We start from the raw sequence: 17,264 nt of genomic DNA, 5'->3' as shown, positions 1-17,264 counted from the left end.
ATTTGTTTGAAACTCCAACATTACCGAGAGACTTTCCACTCTTTCACCTGCCACTGTTCTCATCAATCTTTTGATTTTGCTCACTTCACCACCATTTTTTTTTTTTTTTGGACCTGTTCACTACCTGTTTGGATTAACTGAGTGTGCAGCTGTTCAGAAGAACTCCATCTGAAGTTAAGTTATTTTCTCTGTGATATCTCTGTATCTAAGTAACTAACTGACTAATTTAAAACATAGCACCTTCTGCTGCACTTTTCTACTGAGCACTTGTCAGTTTCACACGGTTTTATTTCAGATAGCAAGGAGTAGCTAGCCTAGGCTAGCGCTAGCTTAGAATTGTTATGGCTTCTCTCTCTCCCTCCCTTGACTCTTTTCCAACTCTTCCTTCTTCCTCTCCTCTCTCCTGCTCTCTGTGTCAGATGTTCAGTTATTCCTCTGCCTCCTTTAGTGATAATGGGATGTGTAATAAGTGTAGTATTTTTGTAGCTTTGGAGGCGAGGGTGTCAGAGTTAGAATCCAGGCTTCAGGCTGTTGAACATCCAGGAGTTAAAGTAGGCCCCCCACGTAGCTGTCCTCCAAAAGTGCCTGAGCAGCCAGGCGATTGGGTAACTGTACGCAGAAAGCGTAGTCGTGGATCTCTGCCCATTGGTCACCACCAACCCGTTCACGTTTCTAACCGGTTTTCCCCACTCAGTGACACACCCACTGAGAAGCCCACTCTGGTGATTGGCAGCTCCATAGTCAGAAACGTGGCATTAGAGACACCAGGAACCATAGTCAAATGTTTGCCGGGGGCCAGAACGGGCGACATCAAATCCTACCTGAAACTACTGGCTAAGGATAAGGTTAAATACAGTAAGATTGTTATTCACGCTGGTGGTAATGACACCCGGTTACGCCGATCGGAGGTCACTAAAATTAGTGTTGCTTCGGTGTGTAAGTTTGCCAAAAAAATGTCGGACTCCGTAATTTTCTCTGGTCCCCTCCCTGATCTGACCAGTGATGACATAGCCGCATGTCGTCATTCAACCGCTGGTTGTCTAGGTGGTGTCCTGAAAACAACGTGGGCTACATTAGTAATTGGCAATCCTTTTGGGGAAAGCCTGGTCTGATTCGGAGAGACGGCATCCATCCCACTTTGGATGGTGCAGCTCTTCTTTCTAGGAATCTGGCCACATTTATTAGTCCTCCAAAACCCTGACCACCCAGGGTGCAGACCAGGAAGCAGAGTTGTAGTTTAACACACATCTCTGCAGCTTCTCTACTGTTACCCACTCTTTACTCCATCCAGACGGTGTCTTGCCCACGACCAAAATCTAATAAATTAGCAAAGATTCCCAAAGGAGTAAATCATGATAATCTAATTAAAATCAAAATAACTCCAATTGGGGAAAAAGTTAAAACAATTAAATGCGGTCTGTTTAACATAAGATCGCTTTCCTCTAAAAGTCTACTAGTTAATGACTTGATTTGTGATAATCACATTGACTTGTTTTGCCTTACAGAAACCTGGCTGCAGCAAGAGGATTATGTGAGCATAAATGAGGCAACTCCTTCAAGCTATTTAAATTTTCACATACCCAGAAGTTCTGGGCGAGGAGGAGGAGTAGCAACAATCTTCCAGTCTGACTTACTGATTACTCCCAAAACAATTAATACCTACAACTCTTTTGAACATTTAACCCTTAATTTCCCTGATCCAAATTTCAAGGCAAGAAAACCTCTTCTTTTTGTAACTTTGTATCGTCCACAAGGTCCTGCTATGAATTTTTAGATGAGTTTTCAGAGTTCCTTTCTGATTTGGTATTAAATACTGACAGGGTCATCATAGTGGGAGATTTTAACATCCATGCTGACATTGAAGGCGATAGCTTAAGAGCAGCCTTTAATGCTATCTTAGACACTATTGGCTTTGTTCAAAATGTGAATAGTCCCACACATTCTCATCTTCATACTTTGGATCTTGTGCTGACATACGGCATAGAATGTGAAGAAATAACAGTATTTCCTCACAACCCTGTCCTCTCTGACCACTTTCTAATAACCTTTAGGATTACTTTAACAGAGTTCTCCTCCCCCAAAAGAAGGTTACATTTTAGTAGATCTTTATCAGATAGTGCAGTTATAAATTTTAAAGAATCTGCTTCACTTTCTCTCTCCTCTGTGTCGCTGAGCAGTGCTGCAGAGTGCAAAAGCATAGCTTATTCCCCTTCACAGGTTGATGATTTTGTTGATGGGGTTGCTAGTTCTCTGCGTACTGCCTTAAACAACGCAGCTCCTTTGAAAATGAAAACCGTTAAAAATAGAAAGCTTGCTCCTTGGTTTAATGCAGAGCTGCGTACTTTGAAGCAAAATGCTAGGAAACTGGAGAGAAAATATCGCTCCACAGGCCTGCGGGAGTCCTTCCTAGTCTGGAAAAATGGTTTACTGCTGTATAAGAGGACCCTTTGTAAAGCAAGAGCAGCAAACTTCTCCTCATTAATAGAGAAGAATAAGAATAATCCTAGATTTCTTTTTAATACAGTTGCCAAACTCACCCAGAGCCATAGCTCTGTTGAACCGTCCATTCCACCTGCTCTTAGCAGCAATGATTTTATGGGATTCTTTATAAATAAGATTGATCTTATTAAAAATAAAATCATAAGCACTCCTCTATCCGCGATTGTACCTGAGGTAGTCATGGAATCTGAACCGGGTTTAGACTGCTTTGATCCAGTTGAACTTTCTGAATTAGCAAAATTATTGTCTTCATCTAAGCCTTCAACTTGTACGTTAGATCCAGTTCCAACCAGGTTATTTAAAGGTATACTATGCAACCGGTGTTGATTTTCCAGCGAGGCTCCCCCCAGAGGGCGAAAGTAAAAGTGCACTGTCGTAAATATGCACAGCTGTTCTCCTGGTTTCTCCGTCAAGCCAGGCGCGGTTGTTTTGAGCTTAGCAGCGAATGACTAATGCTGCGTTCACACTGGACGTAGCTGGCGCGACAGAAGCAGCGAGTTTACATGCAAAGTCAATGGTTGACGCGCGTCAAGGCGCAGCAAAAGGTCCCGCGGCGCGTTTTGAGCTGCAGGCGCAGCACGTCTGAGCAGCTGAAGCAGCGCGTCGGACGTCGGGCTAAGCATCTGACGCAGGGAGAGAGACACAGCGCTGATGATCAATCCTCTTTTATTGATGCCTAAATTAACTTAAAATGCAGAAATCTGCCGGCAGAATGTGCAGTTTGGATTATTTAGATGAAAAACACCTACCAGCTGTCGTGGTGAACCGCGAGGAGGCAACCCGGCGAGAGGCTGCTGATGAAGGGATCCCTACTTTCGGCGCATCCCTGGTATGTGGGGGTCTGAGCGGCTCCGACAGAAAAAATATTGAAGGCAGGATAATAATCTGAATGAACTGACTGCACTGATTACGTTTTCAGGTGTATTTTCTCACTTAAACACATATTAAAACTACTTTATTCCCACTGATCACAGCAAATATAGCTGCAAGGCAGAGAAAGGATAGTGAAGCTCCGCCAAACGCGCGTCAGACACACTTTTGCACCGCGCAGCCAGAGCAGCAAAGCTGTTTCAGCCGCGTCAGAACTAACTGGTACAAGCAGCAAAAATGAAGCAGCAGTGCTTTTGCTGCGTGAACGTAGCATAACTGCACAAAGATCGCCACTGTGCTAGCAACGAGAATGCTTTTAACTGGGGGGTGTAGCAGTTCTCGCCGTAAAGCAAGACTGACTCTCACGAGACTTCTGAGCCTGTGGGTGCGGGTCGGTGCTCCTGCAGTTGCAAGTGCAGTATTTCCCCCACAGACCACCAGGGCGGCCGAGAAAACCTATGTTCAACCTGAAATGACTCATTTAATCATCCACAACGTTATGGAACACATTAATTAACTGAAAAATGTTGCATAGTGTGCCTTTAAGGAGGTATTCCCTTTGATCTCCTCCTCCATTTTAGATGTGATTAATCTATCTCTGTTACAGGGATATGTACCTAAAGCTTTTAAGGTTGCTGTAATTAAACCTCTGCTTAAGAAACCGTCTCTTGACCCAGATGACTTGGTCAATTATAGACCTACAGGTGCTGGTCATAAAATTAGAATATCATGAAAAAGTAGATTGATTTCAGTAATTCCATTTAAAAAGTGAAACTTGTATATTATATTCATACATTACATACAAACTCATATATTTCAGATGTTTATTTTGTTTAATTTTGATGATTACAAATGACAACAAATTAAAATCTCAAATTCATCATATCAGAAAATTAGAATATTGTGAAAAGGTTCAAAATTGATGGCCCCTGGTGCCACACTCTAATCAGCTAATTAACTCAAACCACCTGCAAAAGCCTTTAAATGGTCTTTCAGTCTAGTTCTATAGGCTACACAATCATGGGGAAGACTGCTGACTTGACAGTTGTCCAAAAGACGACCATCGACACCTTGCACAAGGAGGGCAAGACACAAAAGGTCATCGCTAAAGAGGCTGGCTGTTCACAGAGCTCAGTGTCCAAGCACATTAATAGAGAGGCGAAGGGAAGGAAAAGATGTGGTCGAAAAAAGTGTACAAGCAAGAGAGATAACCGCACCCTGGAGAGGATTGTGAAACAAAACCCATTCAAAAATGTGGGGGAGATTCACAAAGAGTGGACTGCAGCTGGAGTGAGTGCTTCAAGAACCACCACACACAGACGTATGAAAGACATGGGTTTCTGCTGTCGCATTCCTTGTGTCAAGCCACTCTTGAACCACAGACAGCGTCAGAAGCATCTTGCCTGGGCTAAAGAGAAACAGGACTGGACTGCTGGTGAGTGGTCCAAAGTCATGTTCTCTGATGAAAGTAAATTTTGCATTTCCTTTGGAAATCAAGGTCCCAGAGTCTGGAGGAAAAGAAGAGAGGCACTTCATCCACGTTGCTTGAAGTCCAGTGTAAAGTTTCCACAGTCAGTGATGGTTTGGGGTGCCATGTCATCTGCTTGTGTTGGTCCATTGTGTTTTCTGAGGTCCAGGGTCAACGCAGCCACATACCAGGAAGTTTTAGAGCACTTCATGCTTCCTGCAGCTGACCAACTGTTTGGAGATGCAGATTTCATTTTCCAACAGGACTTGGCACCTGCACACAGTGCCAAAGCTACCAGTACCTGGTTGAAGGACCATGGTATCCCTGTTCTTAATTGGCCAGCAAACTCTCCTGACCTTAACCCCATAGAAAATCTATGGGGTATTGTGAAGAAGAAGATGCAATACACCAGACCCAACAATTCAGAAGAGCTAAAAGCCACTATTAGAGCAACCTGGGCTATCATAACACCTGAGCAGTGCCACAGACTGATCGACTCCATGCCACGCCGCATTGCTGCAGTAATACAGGCCAAAGGAGGCCCAACTAAATACTGAGTGCTGTACATGCTCATACTTTTCATGTTCATACTTTTCAGTTGGCCAACATTTCTATAAATCCTTTGTTTTTATTGGTCTTCAGTAATATTCTAATTTTCTGATATGATGAATTTGAGATTTTCATTTGTTGTCATTTGTAATCATCAAAATTAAACAAAATAAACATCTGAAATACACTATATTGCCAAAAGTATTTGCTCACCCATCCAAATTATTGGAATCAGGTGTTCCAATCACTTCCATGGCCACAGGTGTATAAATTCAAGCACCTAGGCATGCAGACTGTTTTTACAAACATTTGTGAAAGAATGGGTCGCTCTCAGGAGCTCAGTGAATTCCAGCGTGGAACTGTGATAGGATGCCACCTGTGCAACAAATCCAGTCGTGAAATTTCCTCGCTCCTAAATATTCCACAGTCAACTGTCAGCTGTATTATAAGAAAATGGAAGTGTTTGGGAACGACAGCAACTCAGCCACGAAGTGGTAGGCCACGTAAACTGACGGAGCGGGGTCAGCGGATGCTGACGCGCATAGTGCGAAGAGGTCGCCAACTTTCTGCAGAGTCAATCACTACAGAACTCCAAACTTCATGTGGCCTTCAGATTAGCTCAAGAACAGTGCGCAGAGAGCTTCATGGAATGGGTTTCCATGGTCGAGCAGCTGCATCCAAGCCATACATCACCAAGTGCAATGCAAAGCGTCGGATGCGGTGGTGTAAAGCACGCCGCCACTGGACTCTAGAGCAGTGGAGACGCGTTCTCTGGAGTGACGAATCGCGCTTCTCCATCTGGCAATCTGATGGACGGGTCTGGGTTTGGCGGTTGCCAGGAGAACGGTACTTGTCTGACTGCATTGTGCCAAGTGTAAAGTTTGTTGGAGGGGGGATTATGGTGTGGGGTTGTTTTTCAGGAGCTGGGCTTGGCCCCTTAGTTCCAGTGAAAGGAACTCTGAATGCTTCAGCATCCCAAGACATTTTGGACAATTCCATGCTCCCAACTTTGTGGGAACAGTTTGGAGCTGGCCCCTTCCTCTTCCAACATGACTGTGCACCAGTGCACAAAGCAAGGTCCATAAAGACATGGATGACAGAGTCTGGTGTGGATGAACTTGACTGGCCTGCACAGAGTCCTGACCTCAACCCGATAGAACACCTTTGGGATGAATTAGAGCGGAGACTGAGAGCCAGGCCTTCTCGTCCAACATCAGTGTGCGACCTCACAAATGCGCTTCTGGAAGAATGGTCAAAAATTCCCATAAACACACTCCTAAACCTTGTGGACAGCCTTCCCAGAAGAGTTGAAGCTGTTCTAGCTGCAAAGGGTGGACCGACGTCATATTGAACCCTATGGATTAGGAACGGGATGTCACTTAAGCTCATATGTGAGTCAAGGCAGGTGAGCAAATACTTTTGGCAATATAGTGTATATGAGTTTGTATGTAATGTATGAATATAATATACAAGTTTCACTTTTTAAATGGAATTACTGAAATCAATCTACTTTTTCATGATATTCTAATTTTATGACCAGCACCTGTATATCCAATCTTCCTTTCTTATCCAAAATTCTTGAGAAAGTAGTTGCCAAACAAGTTTGCGATCACTTCCACCATAATGAACTTTTTGAAGAGTTTCAGTCTGGCTTTAGAGCTCATCATAGCACTGAAACAGCTCTGGTGAAAGTCACTAATGATATTCTCATGGCCTCAGATAATGGACTTGTATCTGTGCTCGTCCTGTTGGATCTTAGTGCTGCATTTGATACAGTTGACCATAATATTCTTTTAGAAAGACTTGAATATTTTGTTGGAATTGAAGGAACAGCACTAGACTGGTTTAAATCTTATCTATCTGATCGAATTCAGTTTGATCATGTTAATGATAGATCTTCAACACGCTCAAAGGTTACCTGTGGAGTACCACAGGGATCAGTGCTAGGACCAATTCTCTTTACTTTATACATGCTCCCAATTGGTAGAGTTATTAGACAGCATGGGATTAATTTCCACTGTTATGCTGATGATACCCAGCTATATCTGTCTATAAATCCAGATGAAGCTAACCCATTACATAGATTACAGGCATGTCTTGAAGACATAAAAACCTGGATGACTCTTAACTTTCTGCTTCTGAATGCAGACAAAACAGAAGTTATAGTCTTTGGACCAGAGTCTCTGAAAAAGAAGCTGATTAGCCAGTCACTTCATTTGGATGGGATTAAACTGATTTCAGATAATAAAGTAAAAAATCTTGGTGTTGTTTTTGATCAGGACCTGTCATTTAAATCCCAGATCAAAAAGGTTTCTAGAATTTCCTTCTTTCATCTGAGGAACATGTGGAAAGCATTATCAGACATCAGAGAGCCTCTTAAAGGGCCAGAAAACGGCGGCCTAGGTGCCTGAGAGAAACAAACTTGGAGTCAACAGCAGCTTCTGATTTGAGAGCGAGCTAAAAGAAAAAAAAATCTGTGCAGAGCCAATAAAAGCTTGTCCATCTGTGGCGTCACCGCGGCGGATGGATGATAAAATGCACGCTCACTCTGACTTGAGTAAACAGAGACCCGCCCATGCGTTGGAGTCAACTATGACATACATTCAGATGTAAAACAGCAAAAAACGCTGCAGGAAATCCTCCGCCTCGGCCCTGCTGGATCCCAGTGATTTGCATCGAGGTCCCGATCACGACTCCTCAAACCTCGCTGCGGGTTACTCCTCATACGCCCGTGCAAAAATCAATCTGAGGGCCTCAGAAGTGCAGTTAACTCTCCTGTTTGCTGAAAGGAATGAGGACAGAGAGCCGCACGCTGCAGAGCTGAAAAAAATGACCTTTTCACGTCGGCAGGAAACGCCTTCGCTAAGAAGGAATGCTAAACATTTAGTCTGACGGCTGGTGGGGAGAAATCATCAGGGATCAGGACCGCCTCGGTTCATCTCTGAAGACGGATTCCCCTCAGAGAGACGGGGACGGGTTTAATCCATCCCTCCGTCATGAACAGGCCCAGATCCATCGGATGTTTAGCAGACAGACCATGAAGGAGGGCAGCAGCTTTTGTTTAGACAGCAAAGGAAACCCAATCAGTCACCTGGTCCAGCCGGTTTTCAGAAGAATTTCCCTCAGAGCTTTAAGGTAAACCGGTCCTAAAGCAGAGGCAGGAGTCAGACAAAGCATCAAAAGCTGCTAACGAGGAACCAATAAGCTCAGAAACCATCACAGAGCCCACAGGTGTTATTGATGTTAGCGCAGAGACGCAGCCGCCAGGCTCCGAGGACGAAGGGTTCTACGCGTTTCTCCGACCTGCTGAGTAGAACCGTAGAAACGACTCTGTACGCTGGAGGCAGAGAACATGACGGGTCGATATGAGCCGGTTTCAGCAGCGGCTCATCGATGCAGCCGTTTAATCAATCAGTGAATCACAAGTCACTCAAACTGATCTGTTCAAATAAGAAAATTATCTATAAAACAGAAGGAAAATGGATGCAGTTAAAACAAAACTATTAGTTATTATAGACTTGTGTTGTTTTTTTTCTCTTATTGAAAACATAAATAATCTTTATTTTATTGGTAAATTGTCTCACTTTCATACTCAAAAGTGAGACTTATACTTTTACTTCTTAAGGATATCCCGATATGAATTATTCTGATATCAGAAAATTGGAAGATTTGCGTCTAAAATCTCTGATAAAAGCGAACGAATAGAAAGCCTCTAATGTTTGGTAATTAATGGGTCAGCTGCTCTTTGTTTCAGTAAAATCACCTCATCAAACCTTTTCTAATAATCCACAACAGGAAAAAAAAGTAAGGCTGATTCGGAATGGGGCCGTAATGGATCAGGAAGTCCTTATTGGCACCCCCCTCCTTCTGTTAATGTTTGGCTGAATGTCTTAATAAAGGTTTATTTTCATTAAATTCAGAGTCGCTATCATTATTTTATTATGGTAATGGAGAAAAACAAGAAGCAAAATGAGATTAAAGGATGTGGATGGTTAGACTGATGCCAGGGATAATCCTGGATCAGTGGATCTCTGATTTAATTATGTTTATTTAAAACGTTAAATACAGGAAACTTTTCTCATCCCAGTTCAGGAACCCAACCTCCGTCTGGTTCTCCTTCCAGGGGACCCAATAAAAACACTGTTACCCCCAGATAACCTGTGATTCAGCAGAAACATGTTTCCATGGAAACCGGGTGGCATTTAGGGCTGCAGCTAACGATTATTTTCTCGATTAATCAATTAATAATCGAATGGAAAAAAAGGTTCCTTTTACGAAATTAAACCAGGTGAGACTCAAACTTTTCCACTTGAGGGTTTCTGGATTACGACGCAAAATCAGGGCCAGGCTAGAGATTTTTAACTTTTTTTTCCATTTTGAGAATAAAGTAAATATTACGAAAATAAAGTCATCATACAGCAACACATTTCAGAAAGAAGGCTTGGAGCTCCGCCCAGCAGATGACGGCCGACCCGCTCCACCAATCAGCAACCTGAGTTCAGAGGAAAAAAAAATTCTGATTTGTCAAACCGATGCTAAAGTATAACTTCCCATGATGCTCCACATTCCTCACTTTAGGGAAGAAGGGGCTTCTTGGAAGAGTTGGCATAAAATACAACTTTATTCTCTTACTATTACGACTTTATTCTCATAATTTAACAACTTTGTTCTCGTAATTTTCCGACTTTGTTCTCGTAATTTCACGACTTTGTTCTCGTAATTTTACGACTTTGTTCTCGTAATTTTACGACTTTGTTCTCGTAATTTTACGACTTTGTTCTCGTAATTTTACGACTTTGTTCTCATAATTTTACGACTTTGTTCTCGTAATTTTACGACTTTATTCTCGTAATTTTACAACTTCGTTCTCGTAATTTTACGACTTCATTGTCGTAATTTTACGACTTCATTGTCGTAATTTTACGACTTTATTCTCGTAATTTCACGACTTTTTTCTCGTAATTTTACGACTTTATTCTCGTAATTTTACGACTTTATTCTCGTAATTTTACGACTTTATTCTCGTAATTTTACGACTTTATTCTCGTAATTTTATTACTTTATTCTCGTAATTTTACAACTTTATTTTCGTAATTTTACGACTTTGTTCTTTAATTTTATTACTCTGTTCTCTAATTTTACAACATATTCTCATAATTTTACGACTTTATTCTCATAATTTGAAGACTTTATTTTCGTAATTTTAAGACTTTATTTTCGTAATTTTAAGACTTTATTTTCGTAATTTTAAGACTTAATTCTTGTAACTTTACGACTTTATTCTTGTAACTTTTTGACTTTATTCTATAACTATATACTCTATTCTATACCGGATAGAGCAGATTGACAGACTATTCTCATTGGGATTTATTTCTCGTAATTTTAGGTCTTTATTCTTTTTCAGATTGACAGGAGAAAAAGATTTTTATCTTAAATGTAAAATGTTTACCTATTGTTTTTACAATCTTGCTATAATTCCTTCTCTAAGTAGGTCGCTCTGCCAGCTAAAGACACGTTTTACAGACTCTATACTCCAATTAACGATTAATTGATTTATAAATTAGTTGATTATTTCAATAATCGATTAATTAACCAGGTTAATAGTTTCAGCCCTAGCTGGATCTCAGCGTTTAAGCGGCCAATCCCTGATCAGAACCAATCAGCTGTTTCTATTGAGGGTTCTGGTTCTGACCCGCTGCTTTATATTTAACAGTCAATCAGAGTGATTTCGTCATAGCCCCCCCCCCCTCCAGCAGGTACAGGGCCAGAAAAACCAGTAATGGGAACACTGGCTAAACGGGCCCAGTGGAAAGACAGAATCTGAGAAGTGATGTGAGAAACTTTAACAGAAAGAAATGAAGGGATAAAACTTTAAAATTGATCCTTTTTATTTTTACTGCATTAAAACTGAAGACTTTAGTTTAAGTTAATAAAAGACCAGCAGCTCATAATTTAGTGGCTTTTTTTTTCAAGCTGATATCAAATAGATAAACTCTGCCTGATATGTTTTAGATTTCTGGTATTTCCTGTTGGATTCAAATCTACCATCTTTATCCAGTTTTATGTCCTAAAGTCTGCAGTAAAAACATAAAAGAAGAGTTCAAAGTCTGATTTAGTTGAACATCAGTGCTCAGATAAACCAGACAGCTGCATCAAAAAGGAGAAAAAAATTATTTTACATTATTTAATAAGGGGAAAAAACTATTAAAAATTATCAAAGTAGTCAGACTATCCCACATTACAACCGGTGGTTGAGAAACTTTTTTTAAAGATTGTTAAAATAGAAAAAAAAACTAATTTGGTTTTGCTCTCTTTAATTTTATATAAGTGATTAACGGTTGATTAGAAAGCGAATTAATTCATAAATGTGTTCATTTCTGTAACTTATTAATTATAAAAACAGCTAAAATAAATCTATAAAGTTTTGTTTTTTCGCAGCTTTTGCTCAGATTATTCTTCCCTTCACATAAAATATGGTGAGAAAATGTTTTTTAATGATCATAAATCCTGAGTGAGACCTTTGATCTGTTCCAGTTTAATCAAACAGCAGCATGAAGTGTTTGAAATAATTAATTTATAATCAGGAACAGCTCAGCGGCATGTTTAATACAATAAATCCTGAAGTTTTTAAATGTTTTATTGCAGCTGAGTTTAATTAATCCTGCAGCTCTGATTCCCTCTGAGGTTTCAGGGTTTGGATTATTTAAGGATAAAAGAGGAAAAAGAAGCTGGAATCAGAGAGATTTTTAGCAAATGTTTCCACTTCTCCCAGTAGCAGCCCCCACTGGGTCCAGTTTGATCTCTTCCTTGTTTCCTCCCTCCCAACTCATTCCTGCTCTCCTGATAACTGGTCCAGTTAACCCCGCATAGAACCGGACCAGGAGGAGAACTTCTCCACCTGAGCTCAGCCTTTAGAGCGGCCGGTTCAGGTAAACCCTCCGCTGGCTAGCATCCGGAGGCTAACAGTCCAAGGAGCTGAACTTCCAAAATGGAAACAGTGAGCGAGGCTCCATGGTCCATCCATTAGGAGACAACTCACCAACCGGAGGAGAGGTCGGCTTGTTTTCCTCCCGCCGCCGTCGAATCAGCTCCAAAGCCGGGCTATCCTTCTAACAAGCCGGAGCCTCGGTGGGTTCATCCAGGGGGTTAGCAGCGCGGCTAAACGAGCTGCTGTAGCCGAACGACTCTCCCGTCTCAGGTTGCGGTGTTGTTGACAGGATAGAGCGGACAGCGCTGAGCCGTCTGACTGGTTAGCCCCGGAGCTGCGTCAAGCTAGCCCACGAGCTTCCGGGCTTCCGGTTCATACTTTCAAAATAAAAGTCACATTACATTTTTCAAAATAAAGGTCACATTAAATATATTCTGACTTTAATATCAGAATTCTGACTTTTTTATTGTCAGAAAAAAGTCAGAATTCTGACTTTTATTGTCAGAAAAAAGTCAGAATTCTGAGAAAAAAGTCAGAATTCTGAGATTAAAGTCAGAATTCTGACTTTTTCTCCTATGTTAAACTGAAATAAAATGTAAAAATCAGTTAATTTTTTTTTTCAGTGGCCCTAATCCTCTTCCGTAAACCTCTGAGCGGTAAAGACACAGATAAAATTACAAGAATGTCTGAATTAGGGCTGAAAGAAATTATTATTATGCAAATATTAATTTGTTATTTTTTTTATTAACTGCTTGATAATCGGATAGTTACAGGAGATGATTTATGGCCCCTCAAAAAATAAAAAAGCTACTTTTTCAATGTTATTTCAGTTTAATATGGAGAAAAAGTCAGAATTCTGACCTTATTCTCAGAATTTCTACTCTAATCTTAGAATGCCAACTTTTTTTCTCAGAAATCTGATGTTAGTCTTAGAATTCTGAACAAATAATGGATGTCCATACTATTAAAATCTATCTATCTGTATAATGTCTCTGCTTAATGTGTTGTCTTCTTAATTCAGAGGGCCCCCTGCCCGTCTTTGCCTAGGGCCCCAAATTCGGAATTCAAAATTTTATCTCAGAATTCTGAGATTTAAGTCATAATTCATAAGACTTTTTTTCCCATATTAAATGGAAATAATATTTAAAAACATGTGAACCTTTTTTTTTTCAGTGGCCCTAATCCTCTTCTGTAGATAGGAAAAGGTTCCATAAATACAATTTTTTTTGCCCCCTAAATTAAACCAGGCTTCTTCACTTAAAGAGTTCTGATTGGAGAATATTGATGGACGAAAAAGATCTTTATCTTAATTTCTTTATAAATGTTGGCAGGGGCGGATTTATTTTTTCTTGTCCCTTTTCTTCTTGTTTTCCTCTCTATGTTTTGTACTCAGCTGACTTTTCATGCTGTCTCTAAAGGAATGAAAGATTTTTTCCAAGCACTAAGCTCACTTAGCTGATTGCTCCTTCCTGTGTTTCCAAAAAGGCCAAAGTAAATAACCCAGTCCTTCTTTTCACTGTAGACAAGCCATGATCTGCTTATCTGTTCTCCATTTTTCATTTGGATGAAATAATAGCTGCATGAATCATGACAGCAGACAAGATAGAGGAGAGCAGGAGGCGGGGTTACCAATCTACTCGCTCTGGAGAGCAGAGTTCGCTGCTTTTAGATGTTGTCTCCAAAGTCTCCAGTAGCAGAAAAAAAGTCTCTAGATTTGGCGCTAGGAGCTTTTTAGAAATCAAAGTGCTAGAGGGGTCTGAAAAGTGGCTAAATATAGCGACTAAAGCGCTAAGTTGGCAACACTGCTCTTTGCATGGTTTGTTTTCAAATGGTTTGCTGCTGTCTGTTTGGACCTTTCTGAACATGTGCAGCAAATGGACTGATCCAATATGGTGGACACTGAAGGGGGGGGCTGAGACACACTTAATATTATCAGCGTTCTGATGGCATTTTGAGGAAAGGATTTTTATCAAAAACATCATTAATGTGCACAAATAAGGAATAGATGCATTAACTATAGCAATGAATTTTATTTGGTCCCAAGGAACTTGGGGCCCGAGGCAGCTGCCTAGTATTGCCTAATGGTAAATCCCCCCCCTGAATGTTGGTATAATTCCTGCTCTAAGTTGGTTGCTCTGTCAGCTAAAGACATGTTTTACAGTCTCTAAATTCCAGTTAACGATTAATCAACGACTAAAGTAGTTGACCCTTATTTCAATAATCGATTAATCACAATTAATCGGATTAATACTTTCAGCCCTAATCTGAATATATCAATTTTGGAGAAAGTAGAGCAAGTCGTTTTGAAAGGAAAGAGAAGTTTTAAACACAATCTGCTGCCAGGTTTGGATTTTTATTGAATTTAATTTCAGTGTTTTCTTATATATGTCTAAAGGTTTGCAGGATGCACATAAACATAGGAAATGAAAGGAGCTCTGATCAGCTGCTCCATGCTTCTCATGTCAGCAGAGCCACATGCTTCAGCTTTGCTTAGAGATGTTATGGCAAACATTTTTATCTTCATTCATTTAATATTTAACACTTTAAATGTGAATTTGAATCATTAAAAGTTTTCTAATTTCTGTGTATTTTATGGGGGTGTGATGCGTCAGCAGCAGCTCTGACTGGGATGTATTTAGTTTTCTCTCCATACTTCCCATAAATACAAACTGATTGAGAGGGGGGAAGTAAAAAAAAAATTTAAATCCCTGAATAGATCATAACAGATCTGTTGTTAGTGGATTTACCTCCCAGACCACTCAGGTCTTCTAGTTCCACCCCACTCTGTCCACCTAGAACTTGAACCAAACATGGAGAAGCAGCATCTATGCTTCACGGATCTGGAACAAACTCCCAGCAAACTGGAAAAGAGATGAAAGCCTGAGTTCTTTGAAGTCAGCGTTAAAAACCCGTTACTTTAGAGCTGCCTTTGACTGATGGACTTTTTTGGTTTTTACTTGCTGCTCTATCATATTTTTTTTAATCTTTACTTGCTTTTATTTTTCTTCTACTTTACCGTTTAATTCATGTAAAGCACTTTGAATTGTGCTATAGAAATAAACTTGGCTTGCTATAAACAATGAGGGAACTCAGCAGATCAATCATGTGCATAAAGTTTTGAAACTGTACTTTGAATACCCAGGAAACAATTTTAAGCTATATTTGTTAGCATTTTATTTAAGCACATATAAGAGAGTTAAGTAAGATTGCTCCCCATATCTATATCTATATATATATACATACTTCCCTTCAAAGTTTGGGGTCACATTGAAACTTATTTTTGAAGGAAAACACTGTACTTTTCAATGAAGATAACTTTAAACTACTCTTAACTGTAAAGAAATACACTCTATAGATTGCTAATGTGGTAAATGACTATTCTAGCTGCAAATGTCTGGTTTTTGGTGCAATATCTACATACAGGTGCTGGTCATAAAATTAGAATATCATGAAAAAGTAGATTGATTTCAGTAATTCCATTTAAAAAGTGAAACTTGTATATTATATTCATACATTACATACAAACTCATATATTTCAGATGTTTATTTTGTTTAATTTTGATGATTACAAATGACAACAAATGAAAATCTCAAATTCATCATATCAGAAAATTAGAATATTGTGAAAAGGTTCAAAATTGATGGCCCCTGGTGCCACACTCTAATCAGCTAATTAACTCAAACCACCTGCAAAAGCCTTTAAATGGTCTTTCAGTCTAGTTCTATAGGCTACACAATCATGGGGAAGACTGCTGACTTGACAGTTGTCCAAAAGACGACCATCGACACCTTGCACAAGGAGGGCAAGACACAAAAGGTCATCGCTAAAGAGGCTGGCTGTTCACAGAGCTCAGTGTCCAAGCACATTAATAGAGAGGCGAAGGGAAGGAAAAGATGTGGTCGAAAAAAGTGTACAAGCAAGAGAGATAACCGCACCCTGGAGAGGATTGTGAAACAAAACCCATTCAAAAATGTGGGGGAGATTCACAAAGAGTGGACTGCAGCTGGAGTGAGTGCTTCAAGAACCACCACACACAGACGTATGAAAGACATGGGTTTCTGCTGTCGCATTCCTTGTGTCAAGCCACTCTTGAACCACAGACAGCGTCAGAAGCGTCTTGCCTGGGCTAAAGAGAAACAGGACTGGACTGCTGGTGAGTGGTCCAAAGTCATGTTCTCTGATGAAAGTAAATTTTGCATTTCCTTTGGAAATCAAGGTCCCAGAGTCTGGAGGAAAAGAAGAGAGGCACTTCATCCACGTTGCTTGAAGTCCAGTGTAAAGTTTCCACAGTCAGTGATGGTTTGGGGTGCCATGTCATCTGCTGGTGTTGGTCCATTGTGTTTTCTGAGGTCCAGGGTCAACGCAGCCACATACCAGGAAGTTTTAGAGCACTTCATGCTTCCTGCAGCTGACCAACTTTTTGGAGATGCAGATTTCATTTTCCAACAGGACTTGGCACCTGCACACAGTGCCAAAGCTACCAGTACCTGGTTGAAGGACCATGGTATCCCTGTTCTTAATTGGCCAGCAAACTCTCCTGACCTTAACCCCATAGAAAATCTATGGGGTATTGTGAAGAAGAAGATGCAATACACCAGACCCAACAATTCAGAAGAGCTAAAAGCCACTATTAGAGCAACCTGGGCTATCATAACACCTGAGCAGTGCCACAGACTGATCGACTCCATGCCACGCCGCATTGCTGCAGTAATACAGGCCAAAGGAGGCCCAACTAAATACTGAGTGCTGTACATGCTCATACTTTTCATGTTCATACTTTTCAGTTGGCCAACATTTCTATAAATCCTTTGTTTTTATTGGTCTTCAGTAATATTCTAATTTTCTGATATGATGAATGAGATTTTCATTTGTTGTCATTTGTAATCATCAAAATTAAACAAAATAAACATCTGAAATATATGAGTTTGTATGTAATGTATGAATATAAT

Source organism: Cyprinodon tularosa, unplaced genomic scaffold (assembly GCF_016077235.1).
Source record: "Cyprinodon tularosa strain WSP-4 unplaced genomic scaffold, ASM1607723v1 ctg1045, whole genome shotgun sequence".
In the NCBI taxonomy this organism is placed as follows: Eukaryota; Metazoa; Chordata; class Actinopteri; order Cyprinodontiformes; family Cyprinodontidae; genus Cyprinodon; species Cyprinodon tularosa.
This window is presented reverse-complemented; position numbering follows the sequence as displayed.